Source organism: Anser cygnoides, chromosome 6 (genome assembly GCF_040182565.1).
Source record: "Anser cygnoides isolate HZ-2024a breed goose chromosome 6, Taihu_goose_T2T_genome, whole genome shotgun sequence".
Taxonomy (NCBI): domain Eukaryota; kingdom Metazoa; phylum Chordata; class Aves; order Anseriformes; family Anatidae; genus Anser; species Anser cygnoides.
Genome location: NC_089878.1, coordinates 3,993,835 through 4,017,804, shown reverse-complemented (window position 1 = coordinate 4,017,804; position 23,970 = coordinate 3,993,835). Strand labels below are relative to the sequence as shown.

Genomic DNA, 23,970 nt, shown 5'->3' with positions numbered 1-23,970 from the left:
CTGAGGCTATTTTTTCACTAACCTCCCAAATTATTCGTTGGGAAAGAATGTTTGGAAGACCACTGTTGCCTTTATAGCTGTCTGAATTGCACAGTATCATCTAAACAGGGGAGCAGGGCTGCTTTACTTTATATATGGGGACATTTTCCATGAAGTCCCCTATATCTGTACTCATCAGAGCACAGCTTCAGTGAAGAGCTGCCAAGAGGTGGCGGCAGAGCAGGGATATGAGCGGTAAGGTTTGTATATACACAAAGCTTGTTGCATTTGCATCATCACCACGATTTTTGAATTAGTAGGTTTTTCCAAATGCTCTTTGAGATCGAAAGTGCTGTTCTTTGCTTACTGCCACTACAGATACTCTAGGCTTACTAGAGCCACCCAAGAAGTTATCAAAAACAAATGGGAATGTGTGTAAAGTCATGTCTGCTGGCAGAATTATATTGCTATAATTTTTTGAAAAAGATTCTACCACCATTTGTCTCAAAAAATATGATGGGCATCCTTATTCTACTGAAGTCAATGGGATGTTTTCTGCTGGCTCCAGTGGAAGTCAGTTTTACCCCAAATGTCCCAAAAGATGCAGAAGTGAGACAATGCACTTAAAGCTAGGAAAAAAATGAAATGTTATCATGTTCTTTTTTACCCATTGTAATCAAATCCTGTAATCTCATAAAAAGACGGAAAGATAAATGTCTTCAAAAAAGAACAGACAGAGGTTTCTGTGCAAGAAATCAACACTATTGATTAGTTTTGCTTAAGATCCCAGGTAAACCTCTTCGCTGCTTCTGTGACTGTCAACCCCGAAACTGTTTCTACATCAGACAGCAACTCTGATAAGGACCACTTTGTTTCTTCGATTAGCTGCTTTCAGTAAGGACAAGCAGTGAATAATCATAAGGCAAGAACAGGGTCCTTTTGTATGCTGCATTTATTAATGAAAAAAAATAAAAGAAAATGAAAAATGAAAGCTGAACTTTCTTTCTCTAAAGTCAGCACATCTACCTTAATGGAAGGGCTAGTCTCCAGATGCCTTCTGGATTGTTCTTAGCCTTGCTTTGTCACGTTTTCAGATACTATCTGATTAACAAGAGCTATGGGTGATATTTTTGCTGGCTTCTTTTCCCTTTAGCTATGCCTTGAAATCTAAGAGAGGTTAGCTTTGTCCTAGCAGGTATGAAACTGGGAAACAGAACCCGCTTCAGCCCATTTCTGTGGCTTCTCTCCATTTTGTTGAAGGCAGAACCTTGCTCAGGTTATCTGAGGAGTCAGGAGTTGCAGGCTTTCTTTTATTCTTCACCTAAATTCTTAAGCTCCCAGGCTGTTGCTTTTGGGACTATTTGGGTGGTGACTCCTCAGAGGTATTTGTTTTGTTGTTTATTTAAAAAAAAAAAAAAAGCATTTGCACAGATTTACAATTGCAAAGTGATGTGGTAATGGAAGTCTTTATTGGCTTTTTATTGGTAGCACTTTGAAATGTTTTGCTTGAAAGATGCTTTCAAAGTGTTTTCTTTTCTTTGCATTTATCTCTGCTCTGCCAGCTTTAAAATATTCCCTCGAAGACTTCTGGGAATTATAGCTGAGTGCGGTGGCTTTTTTCCCCAAGTAAAGGTTTGCACTAAGAATGCTATTTGCTTTCCAGAATTAGAATGTGTTGAATTCCTAATTAAAGCAATTGATCTGGTATCTTGTCATGAGATTACGAGGGAAAAACAACCTTGTGTGAGGCTGCACTTGTACCTATGCAGTCAAAACCCCATTTTGAGAGAAAAGTTGCTCAGTCAACACTGTCTTGCCCAAGTGGTTCTGGATGGGAAAAATAATAGAGAAAGTTTTATGTGTAAGATTAAGCTGGTGTGCAACTTTTCATATGAGGAGAGGAGAGGAAAGGAGGAAAGGAAAGGAAAGGAAAGGAAAGGAAAGGAAAGGAAAGGAAAGGAAAGGAAAGGAAAGGAAAGGAAAGGAAAGGAAAGGAAAGGAAAGGAAAGGAAAGGAAAGGAAAGGAAAGGAAAGGAAAGGAAAGGAAAGGAAAGGAAAGGAAAGGAAAGGAAAGGAAAGGAAAGGAAAGGAAAGGAAAGGAAAGGAAAGGAAAGGAAAGGAAAGGAAAGGAAAGGAAAAAGGGAAGGGAAGGGAAGGGAAGGGAAGGGAAGGGAAGGGAAGGGAAGGGAAGGGAAGGGAAGGGAAGGGAAGGGAAGGGAAGGGAAGGGAAGGGAAGGGAAGGGAAGGGAAGGGAAAGGGAAAGGGAAAGGGAAAGGGAAAGGGAAAGGGAAAGGGAAAGGGAAAGGGAAAGGGAAAGGGAAAGGGAAAGGGAAAGGGAAAGGGAAAGGGAAAGGGAAGGAAAGGGAAGGAAAGGGAAGGAAAGGGAAGGAAAGGGAAGGAAAGGAAACCTTAAGGAAGGGACCTTAGCTTCTGTTCTACATAGATTTCAGAACACACACTTACTTGATCGTTTTCTATTAAGATTAATTTCTCATGGAGCACAAAGTGCAGGCTCAGGCACAAACTCTGAGCAAGTATTCCTAATTTGGAAACAGATTTTGATTAAAAAAAAAAAAAGGCAAAATGTGTTGAAGCTTCCAATTACCACAGAAAACAATTAATTGCATGGCTAGTAGTTTGAGACTTGAGCTATTTCAAGGCTTGGTAGAGTCTGTGAGACTAAAAAACTATTTATATATGTCATCTTTCTGTGTGTCAACTATTTGCATGTGTCAAATATAAATATATATTCAATTAAGTAAGTAATAATTTACAACTTTCATACAGGCATGCTGCAAATGAGACCAAATCTAAAAGTACAAACTTATTTATAACTATGTTTTTTACATAAACATGATTTTAAGGATTTTTGTCTTTGAATTTTTCTGCAAGAAAAATGGTTTGCTTTTGGCCTCCAAGAGTTTTGGTGCATCATTGCAAAATGCAGATTGTTCTAAGCATAATAATTAGCAAGCATTTTCAGTACAGATTGCTATTGTACATTACTTCCTTCATGTACCGTCTTCTAACTGTGCATGTTTTGCTACTGCTTTCTTTATAATCCTATCGTCTTTTTTCCTTAATTTTTATACCCTGCTAGTGCCATTTCTGGCAGTGAAAGTGAGTTCTAACTTACAGCTTATACAAATGAAGTGTACTCGGGTTTGTAATTTGATATTCATATTTAAAATACATTCAGTGTACTTGACGCCAATAAGAGTAGTTTGGGGAAATGGAAATTTAATTTAGTGATAGATCAAATAGCCTATGATATCCTCTTCTTCAATATATTGCATAGTCTCAGGGCCTGATTCTGGTCTCTTTTGCTCTAATTTAACATTGGTTAAGCTCTACTGACAGGAGTGAAATTATTTTTCATTTTCTAGAGATTACGTGACACCAGAGATTCATTTTTATATATCATGTCTTTACGTTTCCTAATACAGGGTAATGATGCTAAGCACCTGCTCAAAAAATGATTGCTCATGCTGATAATTTCCATTATAATTTTAATACTAAAATAAAAATCACTTGGGGGAAATAAAATATAAAGCCATTGCTTCCTTTTAATAAACAAGCTTAGAAAACAAATATCTGTTAAAATGTTCCTTTAATCTTTGTTACATAAATAGCCACATGACATTATGAAAATTAAGCTTGTGTCTACCAGGGTGCACAGAGATTTGTAGCATACCAGGAATAGTTGCCAAGTGGGTGCAGTGGCCAGAAGAGGTTTAGGTTGGAAATTAGGAGAAAATTCTTCTTGGAAAGAGCAGTCAGGCATTGGAATGGGTTGCCCAGGGAGGTGGTGGCATCACTGTCCCTGGGAACATTTAAGGAAAGGTTGGACGTGACGCTTAGGGACGTGGTTTAGTGGGTGACATTGGTGGTAGGGTGGGTGATGATTGGACCACGTGATTTTGGAGGTCTTTTCCAACGCTAATGATTCTATGATTCTCCAGCCACACTTTCCTGGGATCTCATTCAGTCTCATACAATGAGAATGAAAATGGCAAACATCTATATAGGCATGTTTGTAGATTAGCTAATAAATCCCATATTCAAACTTCTAAAAATTTAACCACTGTCAAAGAGGAAGCAGAAGTTAAAATGTAGACAGTGGACTTTATTCTGTTTATAAAGGCCACATCTCTAATGTGTGCTCTGCCAACCATTCTGTGGATCTTTAAAACCTCATGCTGCTCCTGTTCTGTGAGACCAGAAGGAGAATACAAATACTTCAGTTTATATACAGTATATAGTCATAGTAATACTTTTCTCGACCTTTATGATTTTTAATACAGAAAATAAAATACCTTTTTAAAGTAGCAAACAATGGAATTTATGTAGGAAAGAAGGGAATTGAGTCATGAAGCAATAATAGCAGGTTTGGCATGCTACTCAACAGTTCAATATGGGCATGACTTGCCTCATTGTGTAGTTTATATATAGCTTCATTATGAGCAAAAGTACAACTTACTGTAGAATTATTTTCTGGAAGGCTTGTTTTATGCATCATCTACTTTCCTGGCATTTTACAACCATGTTTAACCTGTATAAAATTAACTATATTTATAGGTGATATCTAAACAAGCTGAACATGATTTTTTTCTACAGCCTATTTCCTAAATCAGATACAGTAGCTTACCTCAGAACAGAACAAACCTGGTGAATTTTGCTTTGGCAAGACCTCTGCAGCCAGCTCCATTTCTAACTTGTAATAACATGAGGCAGATTGCCCACTGAAGTTTCCTTTGGCTTTCTCCTTTAAAATTGCACCCTACAAATGAGCTGGAGTGCTTATCTCTCAGAAGGGATTTTGGGTGAAAGTATATTGCCTAAAAGGCCAAAAAACTTTTCCTTACAAATAGAAAAAGAAAAAAAAAAAGGAAAAGAAAAGAAAGGTAATTTCTAAGGCGGCATTTTACCTCCACTAGAACTACTTTTTCCAAATAACATAGAAGATAGATAATCCTAATCAAACAAGTAACATTATTGTAAAGCGACAAGAGGCTTGGGGGGGGGGGGGGGGGATAGTTTTCTGCTGTGTAGATTGGCATGTAACTAGTTGTTCAAGTACATGTGTATTTGTCTTACAGAATTACAACTTCAGGTGGTAGCTAGCCATCCTACCTCTGAGTAATTGCTCTTCAGTTTATTTATCAGAATTATTGTCTTTGCTAGCATTCAAATATTTTTGTACAAGAGGAACTCACATACAATTCACCTTCAGTAAGCTGTGTAATTAGCTGATATTTCTTAACACCTGAGACAACTTCAGGTCACATATTATATAGAAGCTATTTTAGCTACATAGAAAAATGACTACCCTCAACCCATATGCAATCAAAAAACAAGTTCCTCAAGATTCACCTTAATATTCAATTCATTTCAGGTTCTGCATCTTATTCAGCAAGTATTCATTTATATTTAGAAAGTGAATATGCAGTAAGCAGAAAGTTTTCAATTAGAGGTCATTATAATTCTCTCTGGTTGTTATATGAAATAAACTTTTTTAAAAAAAAACAACAACAAAACAAAACTCTAAACCCATGCTTTTCTCTCAAATCTGCTTTTCCCCAGAGAATATTCACATGGAGTTTTTCTTTTCTTTCTTTTTTTTTTTTTTTTTTAAAAAAAAAGGATGAAAAATATCTCAAACAAAATGATAGAAAATGATGTGAAGCTTTAAATGTCGCCTTTCCCAATGAAGTTAGCAGTAGAAAGTTGCAGGAAAAAGATATGTTTTAAAGTCTACTGTATGATAAAGACGTGGCTGCCTCCCAGGTGATAGCCGCCTCGCTGATAAAAGGCAAAGTCCACTGGCTACACAGCCACCTTGCCTGGAGCACTTTCCCCGGTGACCTCTCCCCACAGACCCCTGTTGATAGCACTGCAGACTGAGAAAGCTGTGCTTCGGAGTCTGGGATAGGAAAAGATGATCATTCATTACCATATAATGACCTTCCAGTGTGGGAGTCCCTCTCAATAGTATATTAAAGCAATGCATTCAGGTATAACAGAATAAATAGGCCAAACTATATCAAAAATCTCTGAGCCATAAACTATTTATTGGCAATTGAAAGATAAGCTTCACAGAAGAAGCTACTGTGTATTTGCCTTCTGGTATAAAGCTATTTTTGAATCCTCAAAGATATACTTAAAAACCCTTGCAAAGCCACCCGTCAGTCGAAGGTCCATGGGAAGAATGGGCTTCTAGCTCAAAGCTTTGAACACTGTCACTAACTTTAGTTTTCACCTTAATAGTTCAGTATTTATTACATGAGACTTTATATATAAAAAGTACACTGACATGGTGAGAGGACTCGGTGAAATTTGACTTAAGAAATCTGGGCAATGTATACCCAAATGTAAGTAAACAATCATCTGCCTTATTTACAAACATGGTTCAAAAGTCATCCTTTGGCCTAACATAGCTCTCTGCTGTTACCTTCTTGGGAAAACAGTAGTTAAATTTAGGACCTGAAGCTATAGTTACAGATTAACCATTAATCGGAGACAGTCGAGTATTAATAAAATACCAATATTTTTAAAAAGCATTTATGATGTCTCCCGGAACAACAGCAAGAACAAATTCTATGCTAGCACATACAAGTTGTGCCTACTGACTTGCATCCCAATCTATGCAAGCCAACCTTCTGCTTAGTTCTAAAAAATGGTCGCAGGTGTATCTGCAAAATAGTGTGTAGGACTATCCTTTGTTGCTCTAGAGAACTGCTTCAGCTGAGCCTGCTATTGGAAAGCAGAAAGAAAAAAAACGAGGTTTTACTTATCGGATCATTATTAAGAGACTGGAGAGCATGAACCCATTTTCAATCCAAGCCTTCTAAATATAAAGTGGTTTGGGGGTGAACTTTTTGTGTTTTTTTTGTGGTTGGTTCTGGTGTGTTGTTTTTTTGTTGTTTTTTTTTTTCAGAAACAAAAGATTGCTTTCTCTCATGAACTCTTCTTTTTTGTATATATAATTTCACGGTTTTTTTTAAATGTATTTAGACTCTAAGCCTAAATGACTGTGTGGCACAGAAATGAATAGGTTGATAAAATGCAGAAATGTGCAAAAATGAATGTTGATATCAATACTTATTACAGATTTTATTTTGGGAGACATCCTGCAATTTACCCATATTATGTTTAAATGAATAATCTTAAGGTATAATGTGAACTTTAGGAACATCTAGTAGAAAATTTCTTTGTAAGAATTCCAAACACTTTTAGGCAACACCGCTACCTACCGGGACATTTGTTCAAATCACATTTTAAAGCCCTTAGAAATGGCAGAGAATAATACTTCCATGACATCAAACTTGGCAAGAAGACAATGCCCAGATGATAAATAACTCAGCCCCACCAAGGAGTACCATTAAGTTGTTCAGAAAAGTAAGCGCTGGATGACCTTGCACTTGTAGCTAACCAACAGTTAAAAACACTAGTTGAAGACAACAGGAGCAAAGATTTCAAAGGAAGACATTGTCTCCACATTCTGCTGATACTGATAGCTGTCTGGGCCAGTTCAAGAGCATAATCAGTGACAAAACTGCAAAACTTGTCTGAACTGAGAAGCTAATTTGTTCATGTTATTTCAAGTGGAAAGCAACCATTCTAACAGCAAAGCCAGATAATGTACTGCTCTGTCTAGGAGGCAATTTGTTCTGCAAGTCAAAACTTGCTCAAGATACCTATGGTGTGACTGTTATTTAAAACAGATAGTTACCTGCTATCAACTGTTATGGAAAGCTGAACATCTATTCAACATACCACCTAAAAAGTTTTTTGCTAAGTGCTTTCACGGTAATTGCATTCGCTTTATAGGCATAATCATAAAAGCTGAAACTGTTGAAAGTAACACCCTTTAAACAGGAGGATGTGGATTAAAATGAAAGTAGCAAATGCTGATAAGTAAAAGTATGCTGGACATGTTTAAAATGTGCATATGGCCTCTAAGAAACTGTAGATGTGATGATAAGTAAAAACAGTCTCTTGAAGATTTTTGGTATCACAAAGATTTCCTTTGGACCTGTTGGTTTATGATGTGAAGAGTCTGATGGTGACCACTAGTCATCAAATATTTTAATTCTTAGCCAGTCCTCCAAGCAGTGCTACTCCCTGCACAGAACAGATTGGAAGGCAAAACAAGAAATTTGTCTTTAAAAATATACCAATAGAAGAGACAAATAATGGCTTAGAATAACTGCAGCATTACTGAATGTTCAAATACAAGAGATGTGTTACAGAGCCAAATTGCTCTGTGTCCACATGTTGACAATCAAGACATGTCCTATTTCTTGCCTCATCAATAAAGCATGCCTAGCTCTCAGCCAGGAGCTCACAGGGAATGGAAAAGCTCAGACGACTGAAAGCAAAGGACTACAGAAGTTCAGCCTGTGCTGCTCTCTCCAAGTGTCCAGGATCAGCCTCTCTCCTTTATATGTATTTCAGGGCTACAAAAATACTAATGTTTGGAGAGTAGTAAATGAATAAGCACAACTATAACACTGTTTTTTTTAATTACTGTTATTATTATTTTTAATGTACTCATCCACCACATTTAACTACTACCCTTCACTGACACAGGGAGCTCTTGTTTCCCTTTTATTTGAGACTGGGAAGCAGAATGGATGGGGGTTGCAGGACTTGCATATAAGTTTTCATGTTACGCTAGTGAGTAAGCACTTTAACTAGCTAGGGGTCACATTACATCAGTCTCTATCAAATCACCTGTGAATCAGTTGATGTAGAAGTAGGTATTCTTTTGCCTAGATGATTATACCTATTAACACAAAAATTCATTTGATGTATATATGTGAAGAATTCCAGCAGTTGTCTTTTTGATGTCAAGTATGAAAGAGCATACGCTTCATTAAATGGCACATCAAAAGGATGAAAATGCAATCATTAATCTATATTTTATGACATCCTCGCAACAATGCATTGTAGAAATCCATCTTACATCAAAAAGAAAGAAAAGTCCTGAAAACATTCTTTGAGCCTTTTAAATGTCCTAAGACCTTCGATTTATAGCTAAGGATAGTCATACTCATCCTTTTCTCACTGATGTCATTTTCAAAATTGGCACCTTGCTTTGGAGGCAAGGTTAGGGATGTAAAATGTAAACATGCACACACTGTGTATAAATCCTTTGTCTTGGCAACAAATTGTTTATTGCACTTGATCTGTTTGACTCTTGGAGCATAGTGAACTCCAGACCTAAATTAAAGCAGGCTAATTTCTTCTCAAGCTTACCCAGCTCCTCCCTCTACTGTACTGATGAACGTCTCCATGTTTGGTGACACCACCCCCAATGTTAGATTTATGTCGCAGTAGGTACGTTTTGTAATCGACAAGGAAGTCCATAGCTGGCTAGGAGGGCAGATCTCCATCCTTGCTAGCATGACAGAACAGGGAAGTGCCCTTGGGCTGAGATGTCACTCACTGATTTTAACAAAAGGTGTAGTAGTTGTGAGCATCTTGCCTGGCAATAAGTTCTTGCAGGACTATGCCTGTAGCACTCAGTCACCTCTGCTGCTTGTGGAAAGCAAAAAGTTATCTGAAGCTTGAAGCTATTTTGAAAAAAAATCTGCTTAAACAGGCAAAAGTTTTCCATTCTGAAACACCGAGGGAAGTGGAACAACAGAGAGGATACAGAGGTGTCAGTGCCCTTCAGGCTCTGTGGTACTCATCTCCCAAGGAGCCTCTCCTGAAAACTTCTGAGTTAGTATTCTGCTGGACCACTCACCTGGGTACTTGCTTGGGTACCTGCATCTTTATGCCATGTTCTGTGATGGTACAAGCCAGGTGAGAAACTGCAGGATCTCGTTTCCCAGTGCAGACTTGCTGTATCTGACCACAGAAATGTCTGAGCTCCTTTGCAAGATGGTGAGATCCAAAACAGTCCAGGAAAATCAGATCTGGGGTCTGGATGTTTCCTGGCATTAGGAAAGAGGGGCCTACTACAGGGTGGGCAACATAACAGCATTGCTGCCAGGCCCACTGTTTTCGGGGTCCAGTATTTTACAGCATATTTTGAAATATAAGCTGAGAACCTCAGCTTATGCATGGTTTCATTTCTAAAGACAGTTGCAGGATTTTTTCTTAAAGGTTCAAAATTATGACTACACCGCTCCAATGGGTCAAAACCCTAAGAGCAAATAAAAACTCTGAAATGTACTGTGACTTTAAACATGAGAGACTTGTTGATTTAAGTTGAATGACATTCCAAGAAATATAATGACTTTTATTTTTAATCTTTGAGAACTATAAAACTGATTTGACCCTGTGACTATGTCCTGAAAGAAGCTACATGGACAATTCCTCCTGACTTTCTTGATTTCACACAGAGCTTGATGAATTTTCACCCAATGAAGAAAAGCAATTCAATTTGCTGTTGTAGCTTTCCTGTTGAATTTGCATTCCCCAAGTATGCTATTCAAAAAGTTTTCTGGCAAGGATGTTCTCTTACACAGAAGCTTAAAGTAAATATTGGAGAAGATTCACAGAAGATTCATTTTCCTCCAACTTGTGAATGAGAATGTCAACACTGGAGATAAGCTTCACAATACAATTTTTATCCAATAACAGTGTGACCCACTTAGCCTATTAAAACCAAGCAAAATGGTTGGAAATAAACACGTAGATGGTCACTATATCAAAGAAGCTACTCTACTGAAAATATTGTATTTCTACCAGTACAATAAAAGTAAATACAGAAGAAGTAAAAAAGCATTTTTAAACACTCACTACCAGAGTGGAAGAATGAGAGTTTAAGTTTTCAGGCTGCAGGATTTGTCATAGCAAAATTTGTCATTTAAAAATAGTCCTGTATTACCTACTTATAGGGACATACATCATTCAGTCATGAAACAGAAGTGATATCTTATGACTTAACAGGATAATTTGCTTTCCATACTTCCATTATCAAATGCTAAGAGTAATCATGCCAATAATACTTAGCTGCATGTGTCAGGGAAAAAATTACTAAGAAAAATGTTAGTAATTCTGAATGAAGGATAAATTCAACATTTCTCTAGTCTTTTCATAAGCTTTTGAAGACGAGGAACATTTTTTTTCATGTAATATATCCTTTTGATACCAGTCATTTACATATACTTACTACAAATCCAGTATTTGAGATACAGGCATAGCGGTGTTTAAAAAATCCGCTTCAAATCTGTAGATGGAAACAAAAAGAAACCTCAGTCTTGTAGTTTTCCCCCATACGGTGTGGGGGCAGAACTGAGCTCTCTGAGTCCTTTGGGAAGTGTTTGCTTTCGAGGGCAGCGAGGTAGGTTTTCTCTTGGTTGTGGTAAATCACCACCAGCTGTAACTGTGTAAAAGGAAGGGGGAAGTGATGCAAAGGCCACTTTGCACGTACACCATGGCTAAATTTTCTGTCACTTATAAGCGTATGCAGTGGGGTACGTGTGCGGTGTGGTGGTCACCCAGCCCAGCATCTAAATGAAAGATCTGGCCAGAGGGCACCAAGATCTTTCCTGGCCCATGTGGACCTTTCCTGGGGCAGCTGGGGTTGCTTGCCTTGACTCTGAAGAAACGTGTTCCTCTGAGACATGGGGATTTCTTGGGTTGCCTTCATCACTTTCAGTATTTTGCTATATGCAGGTAGCAGTATAACCTTCTTTCCTGTGTTGAATTTGACTCAAACTAGGGCACCGTATAGTGTTTGAATCTGAAATTGGTTTCATACACCCATAAAGCAGGTGGCCGCCCCGGGATGGCATGAAGGATATTTGGAAATGAGAAGAAAGTCTTGCACCATCAAGGGCCCAAGGGCTTTTGTGAGCAGGGAGAGTAAAGAGAAATCTTCACGATGCTGATTTTTTGTGGGAAAAAAAAATCCATGGCAACTACTCAGGAATATGCTGTGAGATCTACAGAGGGTTGGTCTCCCAGACAAATGTTCTACTGTTTCTGGCACTTAGAAGTATTAATTGATTAGGGGGGAAGTAATACAAATGGATTTTATTTCCTTGCAAGGCTGGCAATGAGGGCGAGATGCTGGCTGGCGTTTGACTCTAGCAGGGCACAGGCAGAGGCGTTTGTCCTAGTGCTGCCCCAGGTGGGCACCCCGCAGAAGAGCAAGAAGGAGGCTCTTCCCACCGGCATTTCACAGGTGGGGAAGGATAAGTTTTAATATTCTTTGCCCAGGCGTCACGTAGGTGAGATTTTGTCTAACATCACCATAAAATCCTCACAGTCTTTATATCTCCCCCATGCAGTAAATAGCACAAACAGCAACATAGCTGTCAATAAACTAGCTGAACCAAACTTTTTTTTTTTTTTTGAGTCAATCTCTATATAGTGGCAATTAGAGAAAACACTTCAGAGTTTCTGCTCAGACTTTTCGGCATTCAGCAAGGAAATCATCTCTGAACATCCCTCTTTTCTCTCAGGTTTTTCTCCCTTTAGTTTGAAGGTCAAAGGTTTAATTTGTATGCTCGTCTCTCTCTTTCACTTTCCAACATATCCCTAATTGAAATTTGACACATATACCCATTAGCTGAATTTATTCTTTTTCCACGCTTCATTAACAATGCTCTTTGCTATATTACGATGATAATGCTCATCATAAAATGCTCTCCTATGCAATGTGGCTTACAATGGATGGTGATTGATGGTATCAAAGGTAACATGGAATCTAGAAGGTATAACTTTACTGGATGAAATTGCAGGCTGTGGTAGGAATCTCAAAAATTAAGGACAGATTCTGGTTTTGTAACGTCTCATAGGGGATGTAAAATGCCAGCCAGCTTCTCTGATGCAGTAGCATTATCCCAGCTTCATGGCAGTGCACCTAAAGCAGGATCCATCCCCTCCTGCCTGCTCTGCACCTGAGTCTGTCGCAATGAACTTCTTCGAGGCAAATTTGATCTTAATCTACATTATTCACCTGAAATGTTGAATATAATTTTCTCCACTAAATTGTGCACAATTGGGTCTTATAACTAGAAAATGAAACTCAAAACCATAAATGCAAATGAGCTTTTCATTTTAAAATCGCAATTTCCTTTTCTGATGTACTGTACCACTTGTCCATGAAGTTTTGTCTTTTTTTGGAGAATGATATTTTCCTATGGCGTGTAAGTTTCATCAGGTTGCCATGGAAACTGGGCCTCTCTTTCTCTCAGTCTCTACGTCTTTCACCTTGAGAGGAAAATGGTTGTCATTTACAGTGCATAATTTTGCAGGTTAAACTTTCTCTGATCGCTCAGATAGCAATGAAATACAATTCTGGAGTTCAGGGACAGGGGAAAAGGGGAGAGTTCTCATATATTTCTGAAGGTGACAGCCAAATCCTTCACTGTCTTTCAGCCTCGCTTTAGCTGCAGGGGCAAGGGCTAGGAGCCCGACACGCTGAGGGAATGACCCAGGCTCCCTGTTTTATGGCGTGTTTACGTGGCCAAGCAGACAGAGCGACTCCAGCCTCTCCTGCCCTTGCTCCACAGTGGGACGTGGTGAGCCAGACCCGAGGGTTGGGTTGTTCTTAGGTCCACACCCACAAATCTCTCCCCCTTGCCCCAAACTGGTTTGTTTTCATCTGTGCAGGGGTCGTGCATGTCGTGAGCTGTACCCATCATGCAGCCTGTGAGAAAAGAAACCCACACTGTGCACCATGTGCTGCTTGTGGAGCGAGGGGATGAGGTGTCAGTGACGGTGTGATGGCCATGGGGACCCTGTCACGGCTGCCTAACACGGCTGCACGAGCCAATCCAGAGTGTGACACCCTGAAGTCTGGGACAGAATCCCTCCCAGAGCCGCTGTTAGGTAGATTGTTTGCCCATAAAATCTGAGCTGTATATAAGAATGATTTGTCTATATAGAAAGTATCTCAAAGTAAACCAAGAGGCAATAACATGAGCAAGAGACCTGCTGCTTTTATGGCCAACCTGAAACAAGATAAAGTGGTGATCTTTATTACGAGTGCAATGTTTGAGGTTTTAGCCAGAGAGGGCTGAGATGCATTTAGAAAAACATTGGCTAATCATCTGAATCTCTGAATGCTTCCCAGTATTATCAGAGGTTTACTAACCACTCACTTTAACCCCTGCAAACCAATTAGCTAATGTGTGCAAATGCTTGAGGAACGATTAGTCAGGAGGAGTCACTTCAGTAGCACGTATTTAGCAGAGAGAGAAACGGTTGTTAAAAGGAAGCTTTGTGGCAAATGAGTGCTTGGAAGCCTAAAGCAGTAGTAAAAAGTTCATTGGTCTTTTTCTTCTTTTTTTTTTCTTTTTTTTTTTTTTGGCACTATTTCTTTCACCTACGGGAAGCTGTGCAACTCTAAATTCTCTGCGTTAGAATATACAGCTCAATAGAGGATTTTTTGTTGTTGTTTTTTAATGAATAGCACTGCTGTGTGCTGCATGATGTGAAGAGGTCTAAAAAAGCCTTTGCAGGAACACTACATTGCACTTTCACTTGAAGAAACACCTGATATGTTTTCCAGCTGTTTCCTACAGATGTCACATGTATGCTTAAAGGTCACTGTTCTTTTGAGAGCATCCATAGCCCCACTATTGTTTAGATATCACACAAACATCTCATGCCAGGATAGTGTTTTAAATACAAAAAGTAACAGAAATAAAAGAGTCCAAGCAGCAGACAAGGCATGGAAAATAAGATAATTCTGAAGGAAAAGCTGCCTGATATTTTGACTGTTGTTCCAGCTTTAGAGAACTGGGACAGGTCCCATGGGAAGAGACTTTGGAGGTGGCATGTGAGGTGGGGAAGCTGCACTGCTTCATGGCTCTCACTGCTCTGGCCATCCTGGCACTGATGGAGCCACCAAACTGTGTCACCTGCGGAGGCTGAGCTGCCTGGCCCCATGCAGTCTGCTCTCAGAGACAATCTGCCTGGGAAGCTGCCACGCAATGAGAAAACAGTCACTCTCTTTGGAAAATAATGAGACTTTGAGTTAACAAGTTTTAAGATTGCTACAATATCCTGGTGGAAAAAAAAAAATCAGACTGGGTTCACTCTTGAAGGTTTCATACGTTTGCGTTTGTGTTTTTGTTTCCTAATCATGAAATCACCCTGTAATTTATAGCAATATCTTTTAAAACATCCAGTCATGTACAACTGAAAGGGAAGATGTTCAGATGTTGATGTTTGAGTTAGCAGCAGACAGTATTTAAGACTGGCCTCCAACTGACCTCCAAGATAAGAGATGAGAAAGACTGCAATTCTAGGATCCCAAGGTTAATTACTTAAAACTAACTTGCAACTCTCAGATATTTACCCTGGGATATTTGGTCTTCATATTCTGGTGCAGCCTAGGTGAATTCCTATCATGGAAGTATGTGTCCTTTCCTAGAAATGCTGTGTCTGCTTCTGTATCTGCATTTAGTCACTTATCAGTCTGGTCGGGAACAGCTTGTACAAAGAGAAAAGTGAGTAAGTTATGGTACTTTGATAATAGCCCCTTATCCACCTGGCAGTTTATGAGAGGTTTCATAAACCTATTTATTTCAGGTATTTATTCAAATACAGTGGTACATTAGCAAGCTGTCACAGTATTTAAAGGTATCTCTCAGCTGCATATAAAGGAAGTGCACATAATTACCATTTGTTTCTTTATGGTGTTTTACTACAAGAAAGTAGCACAAACTGTCCTGTATTCTGCTGCAGAATACAAATTCTTCTCAATGTATCAGCAAGATAGTCAGAAATATTTTATAATTCCTCTCTCCTGGTGTGTCCATTAAACATCTTGAGGTATGTTTTTCTTTCCTACTGAAGGCGTGTGGTTCTCCTCCTTAACAGATGAAAGCTCATACTCTTCAGATTAAGTACATTAATTTTTATCCCCCAAACTTGTCAGCAGAAGCACAGACTGGTCTGACCAGCATGTCTAGACAGTGCTTATAGCCCATTTTCCACAGGCTCAGGGTGACCTTGGGTTTGTCACTTCACATTCTGCTCTCCACCCGTCAACTCAGGTTGTCAGGGCTTCTTTTCACATGTCAGGTTACTTTATTTGCAATATAGCTTGCTTTCTTGTATGTGTTTTTACAGCAAAATGAGGCCATCATCTTGGTTAAGATTCCTCAAAACTAGCGTGATACCAATAAACAAACAATCGCTACGTATTGCTCCAAGGGAAGCTGACTGCCAGCCGCTCTGTGTTTGCTTGCCGATGCTCCCTCAAACACAGGTTTTGCTGGTTTGCTTTAAAAAAAAAAAAAAAAGCTGCAATTGTGTATTAGAGGTATTTTCTACAGTCTGCCTTTTACTGTGAGTTGGAGGATGAGAGCATGAGTGGTAGGTGCAGCTTCTGAGCCAGGAAGAGAACTTGTGTTGCTGATGTGCCACTGCCCCAGCCTTGGGGAGATGCAGGGCTCACTCTTTTGATAAAAGTAGATGGAAAACTGTTTTCACACAGTTACTCTGAGCTGAAAAAAAAAAAAAAAAGTCCTTAGGTTAGGAGTGAAGTGATAAAAGGACTGAAGCTTCTAGCAGTCGTAAAGAAAAGCAGCTAAAGGCAGCCAGTCAAGAGATAGTAAAAAGGACATTGAATGTCATGCAAATGTCTGTATTTTTGCAAAGTATCTCATATGGAGAAAAATTCTTACAGGTTTTAAGACATGATAATTTAGAGAAAACGCTGTGAAGTTTCCTGTTCACTTTTGACTTTAAAATAATTATTCAGAAGAACAAAGACTATTCACTGAGCAGGGGAAATCTGCATTACTGCTCATGAGCTTATGAACAATCATTTCCCCAACAATGTCCTGCAAAAGAGAAAATGTCTGGCTGAATTTATGGGAGGCTGATGTTCTAGTGCAGTGTCTGCTACCAGCTCCTTGGTACCCTGAAGCAAACTCGAGCTTCAGGCTGCCTAAAAAGTGAACACAGGAGAATAGGGTAGTAGAGCTCCTTTCGTCTGCTACCTTGAATCCAGAATTTGCATCAGAGGGAAAAAAAAATTCAATAGGCAATTCCTTCAGGCCCCTTGCAGCCAATATAAATCCATCTTGTTCATATGAAACGCAGTAAATATTGTAATAATTGACAAAGTTACTGTGCTGAGTTCTGCTGTTCTTGCATTCTAAGCTGCAGCATCCTAAGATGAAAGCATTAACAGAGATGTTAACTTGGCTCAAGCTATCAACCCCATGTATGTGGTGATTACATTTTCAGTGAGAAGGCTGTGTCCGTTTGCAAAATTACCTTGAATTGCATAAAAAATTGCACTCTAGCTTCAGTATTGTAATTTTTGGTGGCCTTCCCTTTAAAAGTACCTTTCTGTAAGCACAGTTAGTTAATAAACTATAGAACAAAGGCTTTAGTTACAGGGGAGTAAAAAGCATGCTTTGATTGGGAGTTTTCTACTCAATGTGTTCGTTCACAGACTTGTCCAACGTACTATTGGTCACACAAAATAACATTACTTCAGTCACATTTGCAGAATGAGGCATATTCTGGTGCCCAGTCCTGGCTAAACAAAGCCACCTGTTTTATCTTCGCTCCCAGTCAAATCCCAATCTGTTCCCGGTTTCAGTCACTGCAAGCTGATGCTGGAGGCTCCCCTTCTCTTGTCAGTATGCACACATTTAATCCATAACCATATCACTGCAGTCATGACTGCCTACATCTCTGGATGGGTAAAATGCAACATAACCAATGGAATTCCATAAATAACATTAAATGCTCATTTTTGTGTTTTTTTTAAGAGTGCTTTTGCAAGCACTTTGCTTATTCCATTCAGAAGCATTTTGAACACAGCAATATTTCCCAGCCTCAAAGCTCTTTCTAAATACTGACTGTGAGGATGAAGCAATGATTGATATTGTTATGCGATCACCACTAGCTATGTTTTTAAGGGCTACACAACAGTTTAGCAGAAGGGTTCCCATTCTGCTAAGGAACACTTTAAACATTTGCTTGCTGTGTAGACAAGTGACCTTCAAGACTCGTCTAAGGACAAGGTAAGGCACAAAAGCTAAGCTACAGCAGCAGGGAGCTGACAAGCTGGGAGTATACATGCTTAAATAAATTTCACTTATTAAAAAGAAAATGTAAGCTTCTTTTCTGCAACTTGTACTATGCAGACAGAGTCCTACAATTACATGGCGTGCTGGCACACCCTAATCTCCACAAGCAAAAGCAAATAGTTCAGCAGAACAATTAGGACCAAAGTGGCACGTAGCCTCCTCAGCTGGAATTCTTCAGGTGACACCTGCAGATTGCTTGAGCTTTTAAGGCACAGATAATACAAGCTGTAGCCACCTAGACACTAAGACAGGTAGATCTGCAACTCCCTGACGAAACTTCAAGCAAACCTGTCAGTTTGCTTTATTTTCTGGGTCATGACATTTCTGACTATTGCTCACCAAAGAAAAGAAAACAACTTGCTCTGCTTTTCATTGCCACCCATAGTTATAGACAGTGAAAGGACAGGGCATACGTATGGGGATATTTATTTGGTCTTCTTCTTAGTTAAAGTAACAAGTATTTGAATTTGATTTCATTCCTGTTTCTAGTATTAAAATGAAATAGTCCGTATAGTTTCTAATAGTCAAGGAGGATGCCACTGGATTATCATGTGCTGAAGACAAGACAGTTGAAAAACCACAGGAAGGCACAGGAGGAGTGCAAACATAGACTGATGATATGAAAACAGCAAATAAGGAGGAGGAGCATGCTAGCAGATGGAAGAAAAGCAGACTGTTCAATAGCTAAAGACTAGCTAGGATACAATAATTTCAGTGGGGAAGACTTCAATAATCCCTTAAAAAAATGGCTTTGCATATGGCAAAAGCTGATGAGTAAAGAAAAGAGTAAGAGCTCCATTTAAACCTTTATTTTTTGTTATTGTGGGATTTTTTATGTAAACCTTGTATTTTAAAAGAGAAAACTGCTGGTGGAGAATTAAGGCTAACTGAAGGTCTCTATCCCTGATAACCTCAAGGTAAGGGAAACAGCTATACCTAGTTAGATCTATCTTCAATTAAGCAAATAGTCCAGAAGAGATGTTGGTGCCTTCTAGACTGCCTGTCCTGCTTTAGGGAGAATTTTAAATATTTAGGTGACTTTTGTTGCACTGAAAGGGTTCACGGTTGCTGTCAAATGGATCTTCATATAGATGCAGTGAGTTCATTGACGTTGATGAGCATACTAGCTGGCTGTCAGTCAGACTAAAATGAAAAAAAAAAAAAAAAAACAAACACATTGTGCTCCTTTATGGAATAAGATAGATTAAATAAGAAGCTATTCTCTAAGGTACAGCTTGGCAGGGCGTTTGTAGAAAATAAGTCAGGTTGCAGGAGGGAAAGGTATTCCCAATTGTGCTAGGGGAAGAGTCCATTTCTTTTTTCTGATCTAGTTTCCTGCTTTGGGGGCTAAATCAGGCTCATAAAAGGTCCAGCTAAGAAGTGGTGTGTACGTACAGCATCAAAAAGTGTCATGCACCCCTTTCCGGGAGGTGGTGGTGGCTGCAGTAGAGCATCAGGCAGGCCCTGAAGACTGAATCTGTGCAGAAGAGGGAGGTAATTAGGATTAGCTCCTGCCCAGTTGATACATTGCTGTTAGAGAAAATGTAAAGTGTTTTGAAAATATGGAGAAGTCAAGGAATGTCTGAAACAGTCACGAAATGAAAATACAGTGTCAGCAGAGAAATTGAGTGGAATCATCAGAATAAATGGAGCCCAAGCAGAAATTTCCTTTCAAAGCTGTCACTTCAGGAGGCCTTCACACTTCCCAGAGACCCAGTGGAATCCAACCGCTTAATTACCATTTATGATGTAGATGCAAACCACTACCAATCTTTGGTACTCATCCTGACATTTTCTTTTCTCGCTTTTAAACAGGCACAATACTTCAGAGTTTTTTCAGTATTGCCAAGGCCTCTAACTCATTGGCCATGAAAGGAAAAAGAAATGTTTGCTGCCGCTCAGAAAGCCTTCTCTATCTTGCAGAATTAGTCCCTCTGTTAATTGCCAAAAGGCAGAAGGTTATAGAAGTCAACTGCTAATGCTTTCTGTGTTCCTTTTAATCAGGGAAGGGTCATATTACAACTGAAATAAGATTTTCTTCTCGTTAAAGCAGTGAATTTCAGACTAAGATTAAGTTCTTGATCCAGGTGCAAATTTGTCCCAGAGGGCAAATTGGTTACAATTTCTGTTACCCACCAGTAAATGGGATAATAAATTATTCTCCAGCCCTTTTTCTGTTTGCCAATTAACCTGCGTTTATTTAAACTTCATGTTCTTGAGGAGAATGTCTGTGCTTAGGGTGCACGTGTCAATGATGATGGGGTCCTAACGCTGTTTGGGATCAAGCCTTAGCAATTTTAAGTATGTGCTATACTGAGGCAGAAAATATAAGCAAAATACATGTCCCCACCTATTCCTCATTTCATTTATAAAAGCTTAGAAAGAATATTTAGGACAACTATGGGAAAAAGTGAAACTGTTGAAGATAACCCAAAACAAAGGTAATGTTCTGCCAATTACTGATGCAGATGCTCTAGGTTATACCTGACAGTGTATGAAAAGGACACAAACAATTTAACTTTTAATGTGTCCACTGAAGTTGTTAATCTATTTTATAGAGACAAATTTTGTTACTGAATTACACCAAGAAAAGAATAATGACAAGATAAAACATACTTACAGGCTCCAATATGAGTTCAATTATCTGGTGTCATTTGGGCAGTTAAAACCTGGAAATGTGTATAAGAAGGACATTGCAAAACTACCGAACTGAGTACAGAAGTCAAAATCTTTCATTGTATATCCAGATTCTATGTCAAAGCCAAAATAAGGTATATTCTCCTAATCAAAGTTACAAATTGACCTAATTAATTTTATAATTAACCTTGATAATTGAAAGGAAAAAGGGTGACCTTCACTGAATTTGTTCAGTGTTTATTTTCAGACTATAAGCAAATTCATTCCAGCTAATAAGGCCACTACTCCCAAATGCTGATGGGATAAAGTAGAAATTAATTAGCACATGCAAATGAAGACTACTTTTATTATACTGCACAGTAATTCCTAATTTATTCTTCCAAAGTGTTTAACTATTTTTATATTAAATTTTGAGGATACTATATCTTAGTTATGTACAAACATGAGACTTCTAGCAAAACACCTGTCTAAATAAGAAAGTTTTTTAAAAATAAGATTAGTATTTATTTAAACTACATCTTTAAAACAAGCAATTTCTTAACTGTTTTAGTGAATTATCCTAGTTGGACTACATTTTGCAGTACTTACTCCCTTCAGATTTAGGTCATCTTCATCTCAAGTTGAAAAGGAAAAAAAAAAAGAAATGGCTGATTCGTTTGATTTAGTATTGAGTAAAATAAACAGGATTTCATTAAACCTGCAGAGCAATGATCTTCTACATCTGCATATAAATAACTGCCTACCACCTGGCAGGGCAAATAACCTGAAATAAGTTTTAAACAGTCTGCTATTACAGTTCTGTCAGCTTGAATTAATTCTTTGCAAAAAGGCTTTAAAGACTGAGACTCGTGTTAGAAAGCAAGATGGTGTCTCACATGGGCTGTCCACTACTTGTGGGAATGATGGGAAACATCCGACCCTGTATCTCGCTGCAGTCTGACACTTTTATCTTAATGATGGGGGGCAAAGAAGACTTCTCAGCTGCCCTTGCAAATGCTATCACACTTCCAAAAACTTGACTAAGAGGTCTGTAAAACATGTTTTGAATCAGTAAGTGGCAGAGTGCTCCTAAAATAGGTTTGAGGAGAAGATCTTCTTGAAGAAAGGGGCAGGAAAGTGGTGTGCTTCTCCTAACGGCATCTAACCAGTGTGGTTTCTGAAGGAATAGCCTGTGCAGGGTAACCATTATCCTCAACCATATCCAAAACATTTTAGCTTAAAACTAATAACTGGTTTTTAAAACTGTGTTTGAGAGGAATAAAGCTGGGGGTAAAAGTGGAAAGGGAGCACTGGAAATACTTACTGGTCTTTTCTTACTTTTCTTGGTTGTAGTGTAATGCTTCTTGCCTGTGTTAGAGTGAAATTGCAGTCCTGGGATAAAAGAACAATAACAAAGTATTGTAAGTCTGTGCTGTAAGTGGCTGAAACTTTATATTCATTATACTTCTTTTTTTAAATTGACAACAATGAGTCGCAAAGGTGGGGTCTTCAGCTGTAGGTAAAGATAGTCCTACTCAGAGAGAAACTGCCAGGTGAGTGCAAGACTGCAATAGGAGTCAGCTGCTAGCATCTGTTGATCCATATGTAGATTTGTTGATCAATTTTCATTCACATACATCCACTCTGGATGTCAGTTTCCCAAGTTCTTTATTAAAATCTGCGATGAAATGGAAAGATACTTGCCTCAGTAAAAGGAACCACTGCCATCCTCACACACATACACCATGCCGGAGCTGTGCTTGGAGGGTCGCTGTGCTGCAGCTACCAGTAAGCATGAGGCTGGGAGCTGACGTGGGGTCCTAACAGAGACTTTGAAGTGCTCTGTGTAAATGGCTTAGCCCACACTTCCTTCCTCTCACAGGCTTGGGGTGGGAGAACAGGGTAGTGACAGTTTATAGGTGTTCAGCCAAAAAGAGAAGTCAGCTTTAAAAATCCCTGCTGCTTGCCCTGACTTATCTGTCTCACAGTAAATCAGAGCAGGCAGTAAACGCAGCCCCCACTGTGAGACTGGCACTTTTTTAATGATTATCTAAGGCTATTTCCTTCTGGAGTAAAAGAAGCTCTTCTGCTCCTGACACCTTAATAAAAATAAATAAATAAATAAATAATATATAGCTAATACATAGCTCATTTGTTTTCATTCCTTGAAAGCCATTGAAGTACTTTAAAATGGATGCTTACATTTTTGTGCAACAAGGACAATCTTATGCGCTGGAATTGATCCTGGAACAGAACAAGAATAAACAGCCTTTTGCTTTAGGGACTTACTGGGGCAGATGTAGGCATTATGTAATGATGTCCACTGGTATTTTTATGTTCTTGTGTCCAAATAAGAGGAGCAGGCAACATTCCCTTCCCTGAAGTAATACACTCACCTCTCCTGCTGTATAATTCACAGTTAGTTTGGGAGTGTTGGGAGGGGGGTTAAATATCGTGGGTTGGAGCATTGCTAGGACGCTCTTCAGATGCTCTGAATGAATGAAAAATGAAAACGGCAGCTCTTGATCCTGGAGAGCCTCTTGGTTTTGGCACAGGGGGAATTCTGCAGCCAACACCATAACAGCCAGCAAGTCCTCAGCCTGAGCACCGTCTACCACCAAGGGCATTTGTCTGTCTCTCTAGGCTTGTCATCGTGTATAGCATTTTGAGAAACCTTGGTCTTCAGGAAGCACTCCTATCCATGCATCTGCTAAAGCATGCAAAAGACAACTGTAACTCCAATCACTTGTGCCAGGTGGTTAAACTATTTTATTTCCATATGTGGTAGGGAGGGAGTTACTGAGAGCTGGAATGAATGAACTGAGGGTAAAGGGAAGGTTATGAGGCTATTTAAAGTGTTATTTCAGGAAAAAGAATAATCTTTAGTACTTGCATAAGTAAAGCTGATTCTTCGGAAGTGTGAAGAAGAACAAACAAGCAGGTACAGAGTGTTTGCCAGGGCCTTCGGGCTACTGTACTATAAAGTGGAAAATATTTGAGATGTGTACATCAAGTATTTATTGCAGCTGTGTTGCATCTGTATCCATAAGTATAATATCACATATACTATATATACAAACAGTATTCATAAGTGTGCTACATCTGGACAGGGTACATAAGACCAAAAAAAAAAAAAAAAAAAATTGCTGCTCAAGGCAAGCACTGGATCAGAGTCCCTAACTAGAAAATCAAATTCATAACATATTTTTTGTATCTTCTCTATTTAGTCTCTTTCTGACATCAGTAACTGCTATTGATTTTTCCTATTGATATTTCTAACGATATTAGTTCTGAAGCACTTGCACAATCCAACCCTGCTTCTTGACATGACAATATAATAGAAGTACAG

At 38.9% G+C, this 23,970-nt stretch overlaps 1 long non-coding RNA gene across 1 annotated transcript; it reads right to left on the bottom strand.

Moving 5' to 3' along the window:
- Positions 1–15,495: 15,495 nt before the first annotated feature.
- LOC106039969 (uncharacterized) lies at positions 15,496–22,028 on the bottom strand. Its single transcript, XR_001209595.3, has 3 exons — positions 21,946–22,028; positions 20,626–20,674; positions 15,496–16,403 (listed from the first exon to the last, which is right to left on the bottom strand). It is a non-coding gene; the product is annotated as an uncharacterized lncRNA (long non-coding RNA).
- Positions 22,029–23,970: the final 1,942 nt, after the last annotated feature.